Raw genomic sequence first — 19715 nt, 5'->3', positions numbered from 1 at the left:
TCATGCTCAATTTTTCATGAAGGATAGTAAATACACTTCCATATGATATCTGTGTCATCTCAGCAATCTCACGGACCTTCACTTTACTATCTTTCATTATAATTTTTGTCACTTCACTCACATTTTCCGGTGTAACGGCTTCCACAGGTCTACCCGAGCGTTCCGCGTCATTTGTGTCGGTACGACCACGTTTAAACTCGGCGAACCACCGACAAATCATTGCTTTTCATGGACAAGAGTCCGGATAACATTTTTCAATCCATTGTTTCGTTTGCACGGTGTTTTTACCCATTGAAAAAAATGTTTTATCCAAACACGAAACTCGGTTTTTCCATTTTTTAAACAAACTACAAAACGACTTTAATCCAACCTCGATAACTCAGCTGTTTCTGGTCGGATCGACTTAAAACTTTGACCCGTTTCTAGCAAAGGTTAGTACTTTGGAAAGACGTGGTTACTGGTTTACTACGAGCGCCATCTTTGCTTTAGTCTCGGGACTTATTGATCCATGTGTTACAAAGTTCCTGAATTTCCGGTTCCGGAATTACAGGGTGATATGCACCAAAAATGTGAAAGTAATCTCACTAACTTTTCTCGGTGATGGCTAAATCGATTTTCACAAACTTAGATTCAAATGAAATGTCTCATAGTCCCATATAAAGTTCCAAAATATCATTTAGATCTGATTTCCGCTTCCGAAATTATCAAAATTGTGAAAATAATGCATTAAAAATGTGAAAATAATGGCGCTCACTCTCCTTAGATATGGCTAAACCGATTTTCACAAACTTAGATTCATATAAAAGGTCTTATGGTCTCGGATAAAGTTCCGGAATTTCATTTGGATCCAACTTCCGGCTCCAGAATTTTCAAGGTGATATGCATAAAAATGTGAAAATAATGCACAAAAAATGTGAAAATTATGTCACTCACTTTTGTCGGATGTGGAAGTTCGTAAGATGTCATAAGAATATCCTAATTTTTATTCGGATCAAACCCCTGGTTTCGGAGATAGGGTGCTCAGTATGAAAACGTCAAATTTAGGAATACTTTGTTCATAAGCTATCTTTTTATATTGGCTAGTGATTTTCTCTAGTTTGAAGACCACGAGGCTCTGAAACCAAATAAACCATTGATATTCCAATAAATACTTTGCTAAATTTGATCCAAGTCTGACTACCGGTACATTTTCCCACATTCAAATTGTCATAGAGAACCGTAAATAAATTTGTAGTTTGAAACGTTTTATCGGTCACGTCACTCATACCAATATAGCTTCGGAAATGGAAGTGACAGCTTTTAATCAGGCCTAAATTTATTGAAATTGGTTTCTGAAGGGCGTCTTAGTGAAGGTCCCGAAGAAGGAGGACTCAACTGTATGCGACAATTGGAGAGGTATCATGTTACTGTGTATTGTTCTCAAGGATCTGTGTAAGGTTATCCTCAACCGGATACAGGAGAATATCGATGTGACTCTCCGACGGCAGCAGGCAGGATTTCGTGCCGGAAGATCCTGTGTGGACCATATTGTAACGCTTCGTATTATTCTGGAGCAGGTCAATGAATTTCAAGAGTCCCTTTACTTGGTCTTCATTGACTACGAAAAAGCCTTCGACCGACTCAATCACGAAAACCTGTGGGGCGCTCTAAGGCGCAAGGGAATCCCAGATAAAATCGTCAACCTCATCGAAGCGCAGTATGAGGCTTTCACATGTAGAGTACTGCATATGTTAATGGAGCCTTGTCTGACCCTATTCGGGTAGTCGCTGTAGTGAGGCAAGGATGTATTCTATCATCGCTACTGTTCCTTATCTTGATAGATATGATAATGGTACCATTGACCGTGTAAAAAACCGTGGGCTGCTTTGGCAGTCTATCACTATGGAGCATCTCGACGACCTCGATTTGGCAGATGACGTTGTTCTAGTATCGCAATGGCACTCTGACATGCAGAGTAAGCTCAACGATCTCGTCGAACGCTCCTCAGCGGCGGGTCTCAACATCAACGTCAGCAAGACTAAATCGTTGGATGTCAACGCAGCCAATCCATCCAACTTTACGGTAGCTGGTCACGTAGTGGATAAGGTTGAAAGCTTTCAATATCTTGGCAGCCAAAAAGCGTCAAGCGGTAGGACCAAGAGCGACATAGGCGCGCGGATTAAGAAGGTAAGGTCTGCCTTTGCGAGTCTACGAAATAACTGGAGATCAAATCAGATTCGTCTACGCACGAAGATCCGAATTTTTAACACAAACGTGAAATCTGTACTGTTGTACGCCAGCGAAACTTGGGATATATCAGCTGAAAGCACACTAAAGCTGCAGGTGTTTATCAACCGATGTCTGCGGTACAAAATTCGTGCCTGGTGGCCTGACAATTGGATTTCGAATGCCGAGCTCCCTCATCGTTGTCATCAGAAGCCGATATTAACTGAAATTCGGGAACGTAAGTGGCGGTGGGTTGGACACTCACTTCGAAAGAGCGGAAACGAAATCTGCAAGCAAACGCTGGACTGGAATTCAGCTGGACATCGCAGCAGAGTTAGACCTAGGGGCTCATGGCGGCGGAGCCTGAACAAGGAATTTAAGCGAGTCGATCAGAATTTGACCTGGCCCCAGGTCAAGGCGAAGGCAAACAAGCGCCCAGGGTGGAAATCTTTCTCGTTGGCCCTCTGCACATAACAATCTCGATGTGATTATCAATCGATGTGAGAAAAACCTGTTTCAATCCACCTAGTGGTGTAATGATGCCTTTCTCATATCAATCATACTATCATAAAAAGTACTGTGGTATTCTTCAAAATAATTTTCCTCGATTCTTGAAAGAATAACTGAAATCGGTTTGTTTTACCATCTACTGAAAAAAAACTATCAATTTGAGGTCGATTTGGAAAATTTATTACGGTTTTTCGCCCTTTTCAGTGGCAGTATAAAATTGTTGACACATTTTACCCCATATTTCCAAATCCGGAAGTCGGATCCGGATGAAATTCAGGAATTCCATATGGAACCGCACGTGTTCTGTAAATAGCAGAAACTTTACGTCTGCTTAGCGGTTCAAATTGAACTGCCGAGTTTAGCACTAAGCAGTTCAATTTAAACTGCTCTGCAATGATGAGTCAAAGAAGAAACGTAAATAATAATAATAATAATAATAATAATAATAATAATAATAATAATAATAATAATAATAATAATAATAATAATAATAATAATAATAATAATAATAATAATAATAATAATTCAAAACATGCAATTTAAAACAGTTGTTCAAGATTTGTTGCGCTTGGACAAATACAAGCTTTCACCATAAATTGAGTGTTATTTCGACGAATCTAATCTCATCAACGTTTTTTAAGTTCCAGAGTTTTTTTTTCGAGTTAATACCAACATACCGCAAGAAAAGATTTGGTTTAATATGTTCCGCGTATTTTTTCCAGCATGCTAGATGGAGAACTTTTTCAACGTATCCAGGAACGACAGGATGGGCCCTTCACGCCTTTCATTTGAACCTAAGTTTGTGAAAATTGATCGCGCCATCTATGAGAAAAGTTAGAAAACATATTTTCATTTTTGCCTTTCTCATTTAGAAAGGTTATGCGATCACTGTGAACACCGACTTTTGAACCGAGGCCCGGAGGGCCGAGTGTCATATACCATTCGACTCAGTTCGTCGAGTACGCAAAATGTCTGTGTGTGTGTATGTGCGTATGTGTGCATGTAACGTTTTTTTGCACTGACTTTTCTAGGAGATGGCTGAATCGATTTTCACAAACTTAGATTCAAATGAAAGGTCTTGTGGTCCCATACAAAATTCCTGAATATTGTTTGAATCCGACTTCCGGTTCCGGAATTATGGGGTAAAATGTGCAAAAAAATGTGAAAATAAGTGCACTAACTTTTCTCAGAAATGGTTGAACCGATTTTCAAAAACTTGGGTTAAAATGAAAGGGCTTATAGTCCCATACAAAATTCCTGAATATTATTTGGATCCGACTTCCGGTTCCGGAGTTATGGGGTAAAATGTACAAAAGAAATCAAAATATTATAAACTTAGGTTCAAATGAAAGGTTCTGTGGTTCCATACGTAATTCCTGAATTTCATCTGGATTCGACTTCCGGATCCGGAAATATAAGGTAAAGTGTGTTAAAAATTGTATACCATCACTGAAAAGGGCGAAAAACCGTAAAAAGTTTTCTAAATCGACCTCAAATCTTCTCCAATTAATAGTTTTTATCAGTAGACGGTCAAACAAACCGATTTCGGTTATTCTTTTCAGGAATCGACAAAAATTATTTTGAAGAATACCACAGTATTATATATGATGGTATTATTTTATTTTATTTTATTTTATTGTTATTAATTCCATCTGACTAAAGTCTACATGAAATATAATCTTATATTATATGGCTACACTACTTTTAATCCGTGTGATATATCGGCAAGACGGTTCTCCGAATTCGAATAGTTCCTCAACAGATGTAAAAGTTAGTGCGATGGAAGCGAGGTACAAGAAATGAGCCATGACGCAGATATCTGGATGGTACTCGGATGTTCAATGATGACAATAGTTCAGAGCTGTCAACTTCGCCATTCAATAGTTTTGCAACAAATCCAGCCTGTTGGATGCAACGACGTCGTTGAAGAGTTTCCAAATTTAGCAGCTTGCAACGATCAACATAAGGTGGGAGATTTATCGGGTCGCGCCATGGTAGGTTCCGCAGTGCATATCTGATGAACTTAACAGTTCGGCTGAAAAGTTCGTATCGTTTAATAGAAACACACATTTTTTTTGCCAAAATTCGTTTTTATTATTCAACATAATTGCCATCAGAGGCGATACAGCGATTATAGCGATCTTCCAACTTTTCGATACCATTTTTGTAGTACGATTTGTCCTTTGCCTCAAAATAGGCCTCAATTTCAGCGATTACCTCTTCATTGCTTCTAAATTTTTTACCAGCGAGCATTCTCTTGAGGCCTGAGAACAGGAAAAGTCACTGGGGGCCAAATCTGGAGAATACGGTGGATGAGGGAGCAATTCGAAGCCCAATTCGTTCAATTTCAGCATGGTTTTCATCGACTTGTGACACGGTGCATTGTCTTGATGAAACAAAGCTTTTTTCTTCTTCAAATGAGGTTATTTTTTGAAATTTCGTCCTTCAAACGCTCTAATAACGCTATATAATAGTCACTGTTGATAGTTTTTCCCTTTTCAAGGTAGTCGATGAAAGTTATACCATGCGAACCCCAAAATACAGACGCCATAACCTTACCGGCCGATTGTTGAGTCTTTCCACGCTTTGGGTTCGGTTCATCGCGTGCAGTCCTCTCAGCTGACTGTTGATTGGACTCCGGAGTGAAGTGATGGAGCCATGTTTCGTCCATTGTTATATATCGACGAAAAAAATCGGTTTTATTTCGATATAACAGCTCCAAACACTGCTCAGAATCATCAATTCGTTGTTGTTTTTGATCGATTGTGAGCTCACGCGGCACCCATTTTGCACAAAGCTTTCTCGTATCCAAATATTCGTGAATAATATGTCCAACACGTTCCTTTGATATCTTTAGGGTGTCAGCTATCTCGATCAACTTCACTTTACGGTCATTGAAAATCATTTTGTGGATTTTTTTCACTGTTTCATCGGTAACAGCCTATTTTGGACGTCCACTGCGTTCATCGTCTTCGGTGCTCATATGACCAGTACGAAATTTTGCAAACCACTTACGAATTGTTGCTTCGCCCGGTGCAGAGTCTGGATAACACTCATAAAGCCATTTTTTGGTATTGGCGGCACTTTTTTTCATCAAAAAGTAGTGTTTCATCAACACACGAAATTCCTTTTTATCCATTTTTTTCACAATAACAAAAGTAGCTTCACTCAAAATGCAATATCTCACAAGCTAATAATCAGACAGCTGTCAAATTTATACACGTATTTTTTGAAGGTTGGTACTAACTGAAAATGGTATGGATTTAATTCTAGTGGCGCCCTCTCATAGAAACGATACGAACTTTTCAGCCGATCTGTTACGCTGTACATTTTCTATCCTCAAGCTCCAAGTCAATTGATTAGGATGCCAAACGATTGAAGCATTCTCCAGTATGGGCCGAACGAGTGAGCAGTAGAGTGCTTTCAAACAATAAGGATCCGAGAAGTTTTTCGATATCTTCGTAATAAACCCTAATTGTCGGTTAGCTTTTGCGATTACAGCAGATCGATGCATATTGAACGTGAGCTTTTCATCAAGCAGCACACCTAGATCACTAAATTGATGAGTTCTATGCACGATGACACCATCAACAGCATAGTCGAATGTTAAAGGCTGTTTGATGCGATAATAAGACATGACTACGCATTTGGAAACACTCACTGTCAGCTTGTTTCGATGGCACCAGTCGACAAACTGATCCAATATTGCTTGAAGGCGAACGCAATCATCAATGCATCGAACAATAAAGTAAATCTTCAGATCATCCGCATACGCCAATTTACATCCGGGCATCAGAATTTGCAAAATGTCGTTGAAAAATAAAATGAACAATAACGGACCAAGATTGCTACCCTGGGGTACTCCGGACGAATTAGTGAAACTTGATGATTTTGTTGAACCAAGCTTAACACGTAGTATTCTACCAGTTAAATAAGATCTCAACCAATTTGTAATACGCTCAGAAACTCCTAATTTTGATAATTTTTCTAATAAAATTCCATGGTCATTCGTATCGAAAGCAGCTTTAAGATCAGTATAAATAACGTCAATTTGCGCTTCTTTCTCCAAATGTTCAAAACAAGTTGTAACGAATTGGAGTACATTTGTGGTAACTGATCGCCCCGGCATGAATCCGTGTTGATCATTCGAAATATAACGTTTAGCTTTTTCTAAGAGAACACTACTTACGACAATTTCAAAAATTTTAGATGCGGCTGAGAGACTCGTGATACCACGATAATTTGCAACATTCCGTTTATCACCTTTTTTGTGAACAGGGACCATAAACGATTGTTTCCAAATAGCCGGAAATCGAGATTCGATAAGCGATTGGTTAAAAATTCTGCATAATGGCTCAGCAAGAAATCTAATGTTTCGGCACAACACTACAGAAGGTAAGCCGTCCGGACCTGGTGTGAACGTACTTTTAAGTTTGCGAGTAGCTCTCATAACCATATCAGGTGTAACATGTGGCATGTCAAAATCGACCAGGTTATCAGGAACATCCCTAATGGCCAAATCAATTTCAGACGTTGCAACGGAATGGGCAGCAAACACTGACGCAAAATGAGTGCAAACAATTCACATTTTGTCATATCGGCTGATGATTCAGTATCATCTAAGAAGATACTAGCAGGAATTGCAGAGTTCTTTCTCTTGGAATTTACATAGCTCCAAAACCTCTTGGGTTGTCGTTTTAAACTAGTTTGCACACGTAAAACGTATTATTTATAGAGTGACGAGTTCAGGTTTCGATACTAATTGGATGCTAAATGAAAGCTGCGTTTATGCTCAGTTGAACGATAGTTTCGTAATCGTCGCTGTAAAGTATTACGTTTTCTCTTTAATTTGCGCAAATGTGGTGTACTCCATACAAGAGAAACGCTAGGGCGACGAATCGGTACATTAGTATCCATCCAATTGTTAAGCACGGAACAAAACGTATCAGCCATTTCATCTGTATTTAGTTCATCAAATAAAATCGTCCAATTGATTTCAGATAAAGCGGTGAAAAACATGTCGAAGCCGATTTTATTGTAATCCAACGGCAACTCATCATCAACGGTATAGTGATCCTTTGTCAATTCCGAAACTGCAAACGGAGTGCTAATCATCAACGGCGGATGGTGACGATCAATTGACAAGAGCGGTGAGACGGACGCAGCAATGTCGACTACCATAACGTGGGAGCAGAAAACAAGATCCAGTGTGCGATCTAAATAGTTGCGAATAGGGTTCGTTTGTCGTAAGTTGAAAAAGTCCATACTATCAACTAATAACGAGGCAGCTCTCGGCAAAGTAACAGAGTTACTAGGTCGAAATTCATCGTCTTCCTGGCTCCAGAATATTTTAGGCTGATTATAGTCGCCGCATAGCAGGACGTATGATTGATATGAGAAAGGCATCATTACACCACTAGGTGGATTAAAACAGGTTTTTTTTGCACATTTTACCCCATAACTCCGGAGCCGAAAATCAGATCTAGATTAAATTCAGGAATTTAGTATGGGACCTAAAGAGCCTCAATTTGAATCTAAGTTTGTTTAAAATCGGTTCAGTCATCTCCGAGAAAATTTGGTGCAGTTATTTTCACAATTTTTTGCACATGCATAATTCAGGTACCGGAAGTCGGATTCAAATAATATTCAGGAATTTTGTATGGGACCACGAGACTTTTTATTTGAATCTAAGTTTGTGAAAATCGGTTCAGCCATCTCTGAGAAAAGTTGGTGCAAAAAAACGTTACATACACACACACAGACATTTTGCGTACTCGACGAGCTGAGTCGAATAGTTTATGACACTCGGCTCTCCGGGCCTCCGTTCAAAAGTCGGTTTTCACAGTGATTGCATAACCTTTCTATATAAGAAAGGCAAAAATTAAACGCACTGAACATCAAATTTAATAATTCTCTGTTTTCGGGAAATATTGCAGATAAATCACACGTTATTACACCGAAACAAACTAGTCATTTGTTTCGGTACGTCGTTATAATCGTTCGACATTTTTCAACTGAACTTGTATGCAAAAGGTATTTTCTACTCGATGTAATCTTTAAACAGTTTTTGTAAAAATGAATTAAATAATTTTCTATACCCATCTATTGTTGACGGAATACGGGATTTACTAATATTCATTAATATTTGTTAATATAAACGGCATTATTGTGAGATTTTGTAAAGCTTCCTACACGGGACAAAGCGGGGTGAACAATTATATGGTAGAACATGTTTGTCGTCGATTCGGGAAACGAAGCAATACAAGTTGTAAAATTCACACAATCTACTAATACGAGCGATCTACATTCGGCAGTGTGAAAGAAGCATATCAGTTTTATTCGTGTCCACGTCTTCCAGTTATATCTGTGACATTACCCACCCGTCTTTTTTCGAGTGTGAATTGTTTTCTTCTCCTACTCTTATGTACATTATTAATTTCAGCTGTAATTCACACACTGCATTTTGTAACAGGTGGAACTAAATGAACACTGAGTTTCCGGGCCGGCCTTTTCAATGTACTGATTTATACTTCCGGTCTAACACGAGAACGCACGAAATTGACGCCTTAGTTTGAATTGATTTACTCGTCTCTAAATTGTCAATATCAGATGGTGTGTGGTAGCTGGTTTTTGTTATTTACGTCCTGACTGAATGAAGTCTCCTGAAAAAATGATAGGACTTCATGTTTCTATGAGCTCTCCGGACAAGGGACCTTTTTCGTGTATTCAACATATGTTTTCCAACGAACCTGTCTCTGAACTCAACTGACATCAATTAAATTTAATCATGCGCCATGATAAACTATTCCTAATAGTATTTGAGGATTTTCTGTGGTTTTTGTCTAGCAAGAAAATACGTAATATAATGAACTCTAAAAGGAAAATCAATCAAAATAGATTGAAAAATCCATCAGCATGTAATTCATGACATTCCCCACTCGTTCCAACCTGGCAAACATAACCAGAGCGAACCGATGAATTCCAGCAGGCTCAATAAAAACCATCTGCTGCGGCTCTAAATCGAATCTACGGCTTAATCAAAAAACCATCAGGGCGGAATTTGTTTTCTCCCTTTACCACAACCGCCAGTACCGCACCGTGCATCTCAAACTGGGTGTCACTTTCCGCCAGAAACCACTAATTTATCCGCTCGCACCTGTCATGCTCCGGTTCTGCACCATCGAGTCAACCGGAAAGCTTTCCACGTTCCTTCATATGGACGCCCCAGCCAGGATCAAATATTCGGAGCCGAGAACCGAAAATCATTCGAGCCGTGTTCAACCCGAGCTGGTTCCTTTTCCGTCTGGCAGAAACGAGAAAACGACCCCCGAAAGGTGGAAACCGCAGTCCAAACTTACTTATACAGAAACTTGAGCATCGTGCACTAGGCTGCTTATTTCCAGCTCACCGTCAGTTAGACTGGAAACGACGAAAACGACGACGACGACGACGACGACGACAAGGACGACGATTCACGACCCCACGAACTTTACGCCACCTGTTCCCGTAATTTATCGAGAAGATAAACATTTTAACGAAGCGGAGATGAATGAACGCGTCGCCATCGGTTATCGTTTCGCGCACCGGAAAGCTCGGGGCGGGCGGCACCGTCTTCTGTAATGCAATGCTGTCGCCGGAGTGTGGCAGTTCCGAATTAGCACTGCTCGTTTGCCGCTGCTAGTGGCACCGTCACCGACGACGGGGAGCAAAACGGAATATAGTGACTGTTTGGCAAGGTTAGAAGAAGTGTAAAGTTTACAACCCAACACCATCAGCATTAAAAGGTCGTCAAATGAAATTTTCACTAAATAATTTGTTTATAGGCTAATTGGTTTTAAATTTCTCGGTTGGTTCATCTGTCGTGAAGTTGGAATAAATTGTTTCCAACACCAGATTTTGCCTCGTAATTCATCAAATCGCAGTAGAAAAATTTAAAGCTTAGTTCTACTGTTGGGACCTGAATCACACTTCAGCTAGTTTAAAAATGATTTATTGTTCAAATTTCAACCAAACTTTATTCTTCAACGATTTCGGACCGCGGCAGGCCTGCCGATCTGGAACTCAGTGCAAAAATTGCTGCCCGGAAGCGAAATGGTTAAACTTTCCCCGGGCGAAAAATAAATTAAATGTCTCTTCGACTTTCGTCGTATTTGAGATGCAAAGTGATGTTCAGCTCCCAAGAGTAATTCTAACCCTGTCAGAGCAGCAGAAACACGATGAAAAACCATGCCAATTCTGCTCCGACTGCACTGTGGTTGAGAAATATTCAAGGGATATAAATCATTCCCCAGCACAGTTTCAACAGCCAACGAAAGTCCACCTCAAAAAATAAGAAAGAAGGTGTTCCATCCCCAGTAACGACTGGTTTTGGGTGCCTGAAAAATGAGGTCTTTCCTGACGAGGTGGTAGCAGTGCAAAAGCTTGAAACTGCGGTTTTTGTTTTTTTTTTAGCGGAAAGAATGATTTCGCAACTATTTTGCGAGCCGTACTGAGCAGTTCACACCCTCACACCAAACACCAAGGAGTTACCCGGAAGCCAGTACGGAAATATCCTTGTTGTGGTGGCCCGCACCGCACCGATGCCAGCGGTGACGTCAGCCTCAGCAGCACTATCAACATAACCATCTCTTCGCACTTTAATGTGGTTTTCCTACAGTTCAGGTGTTGTTCCGGGCCATGTTTTGAAAGCATTATATAGGTGCTCGGTTGTCACCATCGGCAGGACCTGCTGCCCGAAAAGTATTCGTCCCGACGTGCTACAAGGGGACGAAGCTATGCTTTCTGACCTACGGTAAAAACTGGTTTGCGGTTCCGTGGCCGGTTGCGACGAGTATGAAAAGGACAGTGGCGCTGTGGTGAAACCGGACATAATTGGCAATGGCAATCTCATCCTCAAATTGGAGTGAACTCACAATCGTGAGTACTCTAGGAAAAATAAATTTCGCTGTTAGTGAATGGCACTTGACTTGTTCTGTTTGACCTTTCTCTATAGAAAGGTAATAGAATCGCTGGCAAAACCGTCTGAACCAAGCACCGGAGACCCCTTGTGTTACATACTATTCGACTCAGCTCGACGAATTTCTCACCACTTAATGTTCTTGGAGATTGATGACCCTATAGTAACAAGCTTAGGCTCGTTACTAATATTGGGTTGTGAATCAAATTCAAAGATTAATCAGCTGGCACTACCGATTCCGAAGATAAAGTGGTATAAATGACGTATCCAACAAAACGCATTTTTTCTCCGTTCAATGTTTTCGGAATTGGCTCAATCGATTTATACAAACTTCAGCTCGTTTGAAAGCTACTTTTAGGTTATTATTAAAAGATCGTTTCTTTAGTCACATTTAACTAAGGATTCAAGTGACTTAACCGACAAAACGTTTTTTTTTCTATCCGTTCAATTTTCTCAAGACGGCTAAATTAAAATCGATTTTCCACAAACTTAGGCTCGTTTCTCAGTTACCCAATCTTGAGATGACTACACCCAAACCTCCATTTACGTATTAATCGGGACTTCGTAAATCGTTTACATTATTTGGAATTTTCAACATAAAAAAAGTTTTGATATTCCTTGAAAACCCTTTTAATATGAGTTTTTTTGGAATGGGTTTGATGAGTAGATGTCAAAAAACGATGTTTAAGGTGGTTCTGAATTCCAAGATGGCGACTTTCGCTTTATTGATATTCCTTGAAAATCCTTATAATATGGGTCGCCATCTTGGAATTTAAAACCACCTCAACCATCGTTTTCCGACATCTACTCATCGAACTAGTTCCAAAAATACCCATATTAAAAGGGTTTTCAAGGAATATCAATGAACCCGAAGTCGTCATCTTGGAATTCAGAATCTTAAACATCGTTTTCCGACATCTACTCATCAAACCCCGTTCTAAAAATACCCATATTATAAGAGTTTTCAAGGAATATTAATAACCCGAAAGTCGCCATCTTGGAATTTAAAACCACCTCAAACATCGTTTTCCGACATTTACCTATCAAACCAGTTCCAAAAATACCCATATTATAAGGGTTTTCAAGGAATATCAATAAACCGGAAGTCACCATCTTCGAATTTAAAACCACCTCAAACATCATTTTCCGACATCTACTCATCAAACCAATTCCAGAAATACCCATATTATAAGGGTTTTCAAGGAATATCAATAAACCGGAAGTCGCCATCTTGGAATTTAAAACCACCTTAAACATCGTTTTTCGACATCTACTCATCAAACCAGTTCCAAAAATACCCGTATTATAAGGGTTTTCAAGGAATATCAATAAACCGGAAGTCATCATCTTGGAATTTAATACCACCTCAAACATCGTATTCCGACATCTACTCATCAAACCAGTTCCAAAAATACCCATATTATAAGGGTTTTCAAAGAATATCAATAAACCGGAAGACGCCATTTTGGAATTTTGAATCACCTCAAACATCGTTTTCCGACTTCTACTCATCAAACAAGTTCCAAAAAAACCCATATTATAAGGGTTTTCAAGGAATATCAATAAACCGGAAGTCGTCATCTTGGAATTTACCACCTTAAACATCGTTTTCCGACATCTACTCATCAAACCAGTTCCAAAAATACTCGTATTATAAGGGTTTTCAAGGAATATCAATAAACCGGAAGTCACCATCTTGGAATTAAAAACCACCTCAAACATCGTTTTCCGACATCTACTCATCAAACCAGTTCCAAAAATACCCATATTATAATGGTATTCAAAGAATATCAATAAACCGGAAGTCGCCATCTTGGAATTTAAAACCACCTTAAACATCGTTTTTCGACATCTACTCATCAAACCAGTTCCAAAAATACCCATATTATAAGGGTTTTCAAAGAATATCAATAAACCGGAAGACGCCATTTTGGAATTTTGAATCACCTCAAACATCGTTTTCCGACTTCTACTCATCAAACAAGTTCCAAAAAAACCCATATTATAAGGGTTTTCAAGGAATATCAATAAACCGGAAGTCGTCATCTTGGAATTTACCACCTTAAACATCGTTTTCCGACATCTACTCATCAAACCAGTTCCAAAAATACTCGTATTATAAGGGTTTTCAAGGAATATCAATAAACCGGAAGTCACCATCTTGGAATTAAAAACCACCTCAAACATCGTTTTCCGACATCTACTCATCAAACCAGTTCCAAAAATACCCATATTATAATGGTATTCAAAGAATATCAATAAACCGGAAGTCGCCATCTTGGAATTTAAAACCACCTTAAACATCGTTTTTCGACATCTACTCATCAAACCAGTTCCAAAAATACCCATATTATAAGGGTTTTCAAAGAATATCAATGAACCGGAAGTCGCCATATTGGAATTCAGAACCACCTTAAACATCGTTTTCCGACATCTACTCATCAAACCCGTTCCAAAAATACCCGTATTATAAGGGTTTTCAAGGAATATCAATAAACCGGAAGTCACCATCTTGGAATTTAAAACCACCTCAAACATCGTATTCCGACATCTACTCATCAAACCCGTTCCAAAAATACCCGTATTATAAGGGTTTTCAAGAAATATCAATAAACCGGAAGTCACCATCTTCGAATTTAAAACCACCTCAAACATCATTTTCCGACATCTACTCATCAAACCAATTCCAAAAATACCCATATTATAAGGGTATTCAAAGAATATCAATAAACCGGGAGTCGCCATCTTGGAATTTAAAACCACCTTAAACATCGTTTTTCGACATCTACTCATCAAACCAGTTCCAAAAATACCCATATTATAAGGGTTTTCATAGAATATCAATGAACCGGAAGTCGCCATATTGGAATTCAGAACCACCTTAAACATCGTTTTCCGACATCTACTCATCAAACCCGTTCCAAAAATACCCGTATTATAAGGGTTTTCAAGGAATATCAATAAACCGGAAGTCACCATCTTGGAATTTAGAACCACCTCAAACATCGTATTCCGACATCTACTCATCAAACCCGTTCCAAAAATACCCGTATTATAAGGGTTTTCAAGAAATATCAATAAACCGGAAGTCACCATCTTCGAATTTAAAACCACCTCAAACATCATTTTCCGACATCTACTCATCAAACCAATTCCAAAAATACCCATATTATAAGGGTATTCAAGAATATCAATAAACCGGAAGTCACCATCTTGGAATTTAAAACCACCTCAAACATCATTTTCCGACATCTACTCATCAAACCCGTTCCAAAAATACTTCTATTATAAGGGTTTTCAAGAAATATCAATAAACCGGAAGTCACCATCTTCGAATTTAGAACCACCTCAAACATCATTTTCCGACATCTACTCATCAAACCAATTCCAAAAATACCCATATTATAAGGGTATTCAAAGAATATCAATAAACCGGAAGTCGCCATCTTGGAATTTAAAACCACCTTAAACATCGTTTTTCGACATCTACTCATCAAACCAGTTCCAAAAATACCCATATTATAAGGGTTTTCAAAGAATATCAATGAACCGGAAGTCGCCATATTGGAATTCATAACCACCTTAAACATCGTTTTCCGACATCTACTCATCAAACCCGTTCCAAAAATACCCGTATTATAAGGGTTTTCAAGGAATATCAATAAACCGGAAGTCACCATCTTGGAATTTAAAACCACCTCAAACATCGTATTCCGACATCTACTCATCAAACCAGTTCCAAAAATACCCATATTATAAGGGTTTTCAAAGAATATCAATAAACCGGAAGACGCCATTTTGAAATTTTGAATCACCTCAAACATCGTTTTCCGACTTCTACTCATCAAACAAGTTCCAAAAAAACCCATATTATAAGGGTTTTCAAGGAATATCAATAAACCGGAAGTCGTCATCTTGGAATTTACGACCTTAAACATCGTTTTCCGACATCTACTCATCAAACCAGTTCCAAAAATACTCGTATTATAAGGGTTTTCAAGGAATATCAATAAACCGGAAGTCACCATCTTGGAATTTAAAACCACCTCAAACATCGTATTCCGACATCTACTCATCAAACCAGTTCCAAAAATACCCATATTATAAGGGTTTTCAAAGAATATCAATAAACCGGAAGACGCCATTTTGAAATTTTGAATCACCTCAAACATCGTTTTCCGACTTCTACTCATCAAACAAGTTCCAAAAAAACCCATATTATAAGGGTTTTCAAGGAATATCAATAAACCGGAAGTCGTCATCTTGGAATTTACGACCTTAAACATCGTTTTCCGACATCTACTCATCAAACCAGTTCCAAAAATACTCGTATTATAAGGGTTTTCAAGGAATATCAATAAACCGGAAGTCACCATCTTGGAATTAAAAACCACCTCAAACATCGTTTTCCGACATCTACTCATCAAACCAGTTCCAAAAATACCCATATTATAATGGTATTCAAAGAATATCAATAAACCGGAAGTCGCCATCTTGGAATTTAAAACCACCTTAAACATCGTTTTTCGACATCTACTCATCAAACCAGTTCCAAAAATACCCATATTATAAGGGTTTTCAAAGAATATCAATGAACCGGAAGTCGCCATATTGGAATTCAGAACCACCTTAAACATCGTTTTCCGACATCTACTCATCAAACCCGTTCCAAAAATACCCGTATTATAAGGGTTTTCAAGGAATATCAATAAACCGGAAGTCACCATCTTGGAATTTAAAACCACCTCAAACATCGTATTCCGACATCTACTCATCAAACCCGTTCCAAAAATACCCGTATTATAAGGGTTTTCAAGAAATATCAATAAACCGGAAGTCACCATCTTCGAATTTAAAACCACCTCAAACATCATTTTCCGACATCTACTCATCAAACCAATTCCAAAAATACCCATATTATAAGGGTATTCAAAGAATATCAATAAACCGGGAGTCGCCATCTTGGAATTTAAAACCACCTTAAACATCGTTTTTCGACATCTACTCATCAAACCAGTTCCAAAAATACCCATATTATAAGGGTTTTCATAGAATATCAATGAACCGGAAGTCGCCATATTGGAATTCAGAACCACCTTAAACATCGTTTTCCGACATCTACTCATCAAACCCGTTCCAAAAATACCCGTATTATAAGGGTTTTCAAGGAATATCAATAAACCGGAAGTCACCATCTTGGAATTTAGAACCACCTCAAACATCGTATTCCGACATCTACTCATCAAACCCGTTCCAAAAATACCCGTATTATAAGGGTTTTCAAGAAATATCAATAAACCGGAAGTCACCATCTTCGAATTTAAAACCACCTCAAACATCATTTTCCGACATCTACTCATCAAACCAATTCCAAAAATACCCATATTATAAGGGTATTCAAAGAATATCAATAAACCGGAAGTCACCATCTTGGAATTTAAAACCACCTCAAACATCATTTTCCGACATCTACTCATCAAACCCGTTCCAAAAATACCCCTATTATAAGGGTTTTCAAGAAATATCAATAAACCGGAAGTCGTCATCTTGGAATTTACCACCTTAAACATCGTTTTCCGACATCTACTCATCAAACCAGTTCCAAAAATACTCGTATTATAAGGGTTTTCAAGGAATATCAATAAACCGGAAGTCACCATCTTGGAATTAAAAACCACCTCAAACATCGTTTTCCGACATCTACTCATCAAACCAGTTCCAAAAATACCCATATTATAATGGTATTCAAAGAATATCAATAAACCGGAAGTCGCCATCTTGGAATTTAAAACCACCTTAAACATCGTTTTTCGACATCTACTCATCAAACCAGTTCCAAAAATACCCATATTATAAGGGTTTTCAAAGAATATCAATGAACCGGAAGTCGCCATATTGGAATTCAGAACCACCTTAAACATCGTTTTCCGACATCTACTCATCAAACCCGTTCCAAAAATACCCGTATTATAAGGGTTTTCAAGGAATATCAATAAACCGGAAGTCACCATCTTGGAATTTAAAACCACCTCAAACATCGTATTCCGACATCTACTCATCAAACCCGTTCCAAAAATACCCGTATTATAAGGGTTTTCAAGAAATATCAATAAACCGGAAGTCACCATCTTCGAATTTAAAACCACCTCAAACATCATTTTCCGACATCTACTCATCAAACCAATTCCAAAAATACCCATATTATAAGGGTATTCAAAGAATATCAATAAACCGGGAGTCGCCATCTTGGAATTTAAAACCACCTTAAACATCGTTTTTCGACATCTACTCATCAAACCAGTTCCAAAAATACCCATATTATAAGGGTTTTCATAGAATATCAATGAACCGGAAGTCGCCATATTGGAATTCAGAACCACCTTAAACATCGTTTTCCGACATCTACTCATCAAACCCGTTCCAAAAATACCCGTATTATAAGGGTTTTCAAGGAATATCAATAAACCGGAAGTCACCATCTTGGAATTTAGAACCACCTCAAACATCGTATTCCGACATCTACTCATCAAACCCGTTCCAAAAATACCCGTATTATAAGGGTTTTCAAGAAATATCAATAAACCGGAAGTCACCATCTTCGAATTTAAAACCACCTCAAACATCATTTTCCGACATCTACTCATCAAACCAATTCCAAAAATACCCATATTATAAGGGTATTCAAAGAATATCAATAAACCGGAAGTCACCATCTTGGAATTTAAAACCACCTCAAACATCATTTTCCGACATCTACTCATCAAACCCGTTCCAAAAATACCCCTATTATAAGGGTTTTCAAGAAATATCAATAAACCGGAAGTCACCATCTTCGAATTTAGAACCACCTCAAACATCATTTTCCGACATCTACTCATCAAACCAATTCCAAAAATACCCATATTATAAGGGTATTCAAAGAATATCAATAAACCGGAAGTCGCCATCTTGGAATTTAAAACCACCTTAAACATCGTTTTTCGACATCTACTCATCAAACCAGTTCCAAAAATACCCATATTATAAGGGTTTTCAAAGAATATCAATGAACCGGAAGTCGCCATATTGGAATTCATAACCACCTTAAACATCGTTTTCCGACATCTACTCATCAAACCCGTTCCAAAAATACCCGTATTATAAGGGTTTTCAAGGAATATCAATAAACCGGAAGTCACCATCTTGGAATTTAAAACCACCTCAAACATCGTATTCCGACATCTACTCATCAAACCAGTTCCAAAAATACCCATATTATAAGGGTTTTCAAAGAATATCAATAAACCGGAAGACGCCATTTTGAAATTTTGAATCACCTCAAACATCGTTTTCCGACTTCTACTCATCAAACAAGTTCCAAAAAAACCCATATTATAAGGGTTTTCAAGGAATATCAATAAACCGGAAGTCGTCATCTTGGAATTTACGACCTTAAACATCGTTTTCCGACATCTACTCATCAAACCAGTTCCAAAAATACTCGTATTATAAGGGTTTTCAAGGAATATCAATAAACCGGAAGTCACCATCTTGGAATTAAAAACCACCTCAAACATCGTTTTCCGACATCTACTCATCAAACCAGTTCCAAAAATACCCATATTATAATGGTATTCAAAGAATATCAATAAACCGGAAGTCGCCATCTTGGAATTTAAAACCACCTCAAACATCGTATTCCGACATCTACTCATCAAACCAGTTCCAAAAATACCCATATTATAAGGGTTTTCAAAGAATATCAATAAACCGGAAGTCGCCATTTTGGAATTTTGAATCACCTCAAACATCGTTTTCCGACTTCTACTCATCAAACAAGTTCCAGAAAAACCCATATTATAAGGGTTTTCAAGGAATATCAATAAACCGGAAGTCGTCATCTTGGAATTTACCAACTTAAACATCGTTTTCCGACATCTACTCATCAAACCAATTCCAAAAATACCCGTATTATAAGGGTTTTCAAGGAATATCAATAAACCGGAAGTCACCATCTTGGAATTAAAAACCACCTCAAACATCGTTTTACGACATCTACTCATCA

The 19715-nt window shown here is 38.3% G+C and overlaps 1 protein-coding gene across 2 annotated transcripts in view; it reads left to right on the top strand.

The window, feature by feature from the left end:
• LOC131434462 (protein O-mannosyl-transferase Tmtc3-like) overlaps nucleotides 1–19715 on the top strand; it is a 696449-nt gene that overhangs the window by 470877 nt on the left and 205857 nt on the right. The gene's annotated exons all lie outside the window — the stretch shown is intronic.

This window comes from Malaya genurostris, chromosome 3 (assembly GCF_030247185.1).
Source record: "Malaya genurostris strain Urasoe2022 chromosome 3, Malgen_1.1, whole genome shotgun sequence".
Taxonomy (NCBI): domain Eukaryota; kingdom Metazoa; phylum Arthropoda; class Insecta; order Diptera; family Culicidae; genus Malaya; species Malaya genurostris.
Note: the sequence above shows the minus strand (reverse complement) of the source record. Positions and strands in the feature narration are given on the sequence as shown.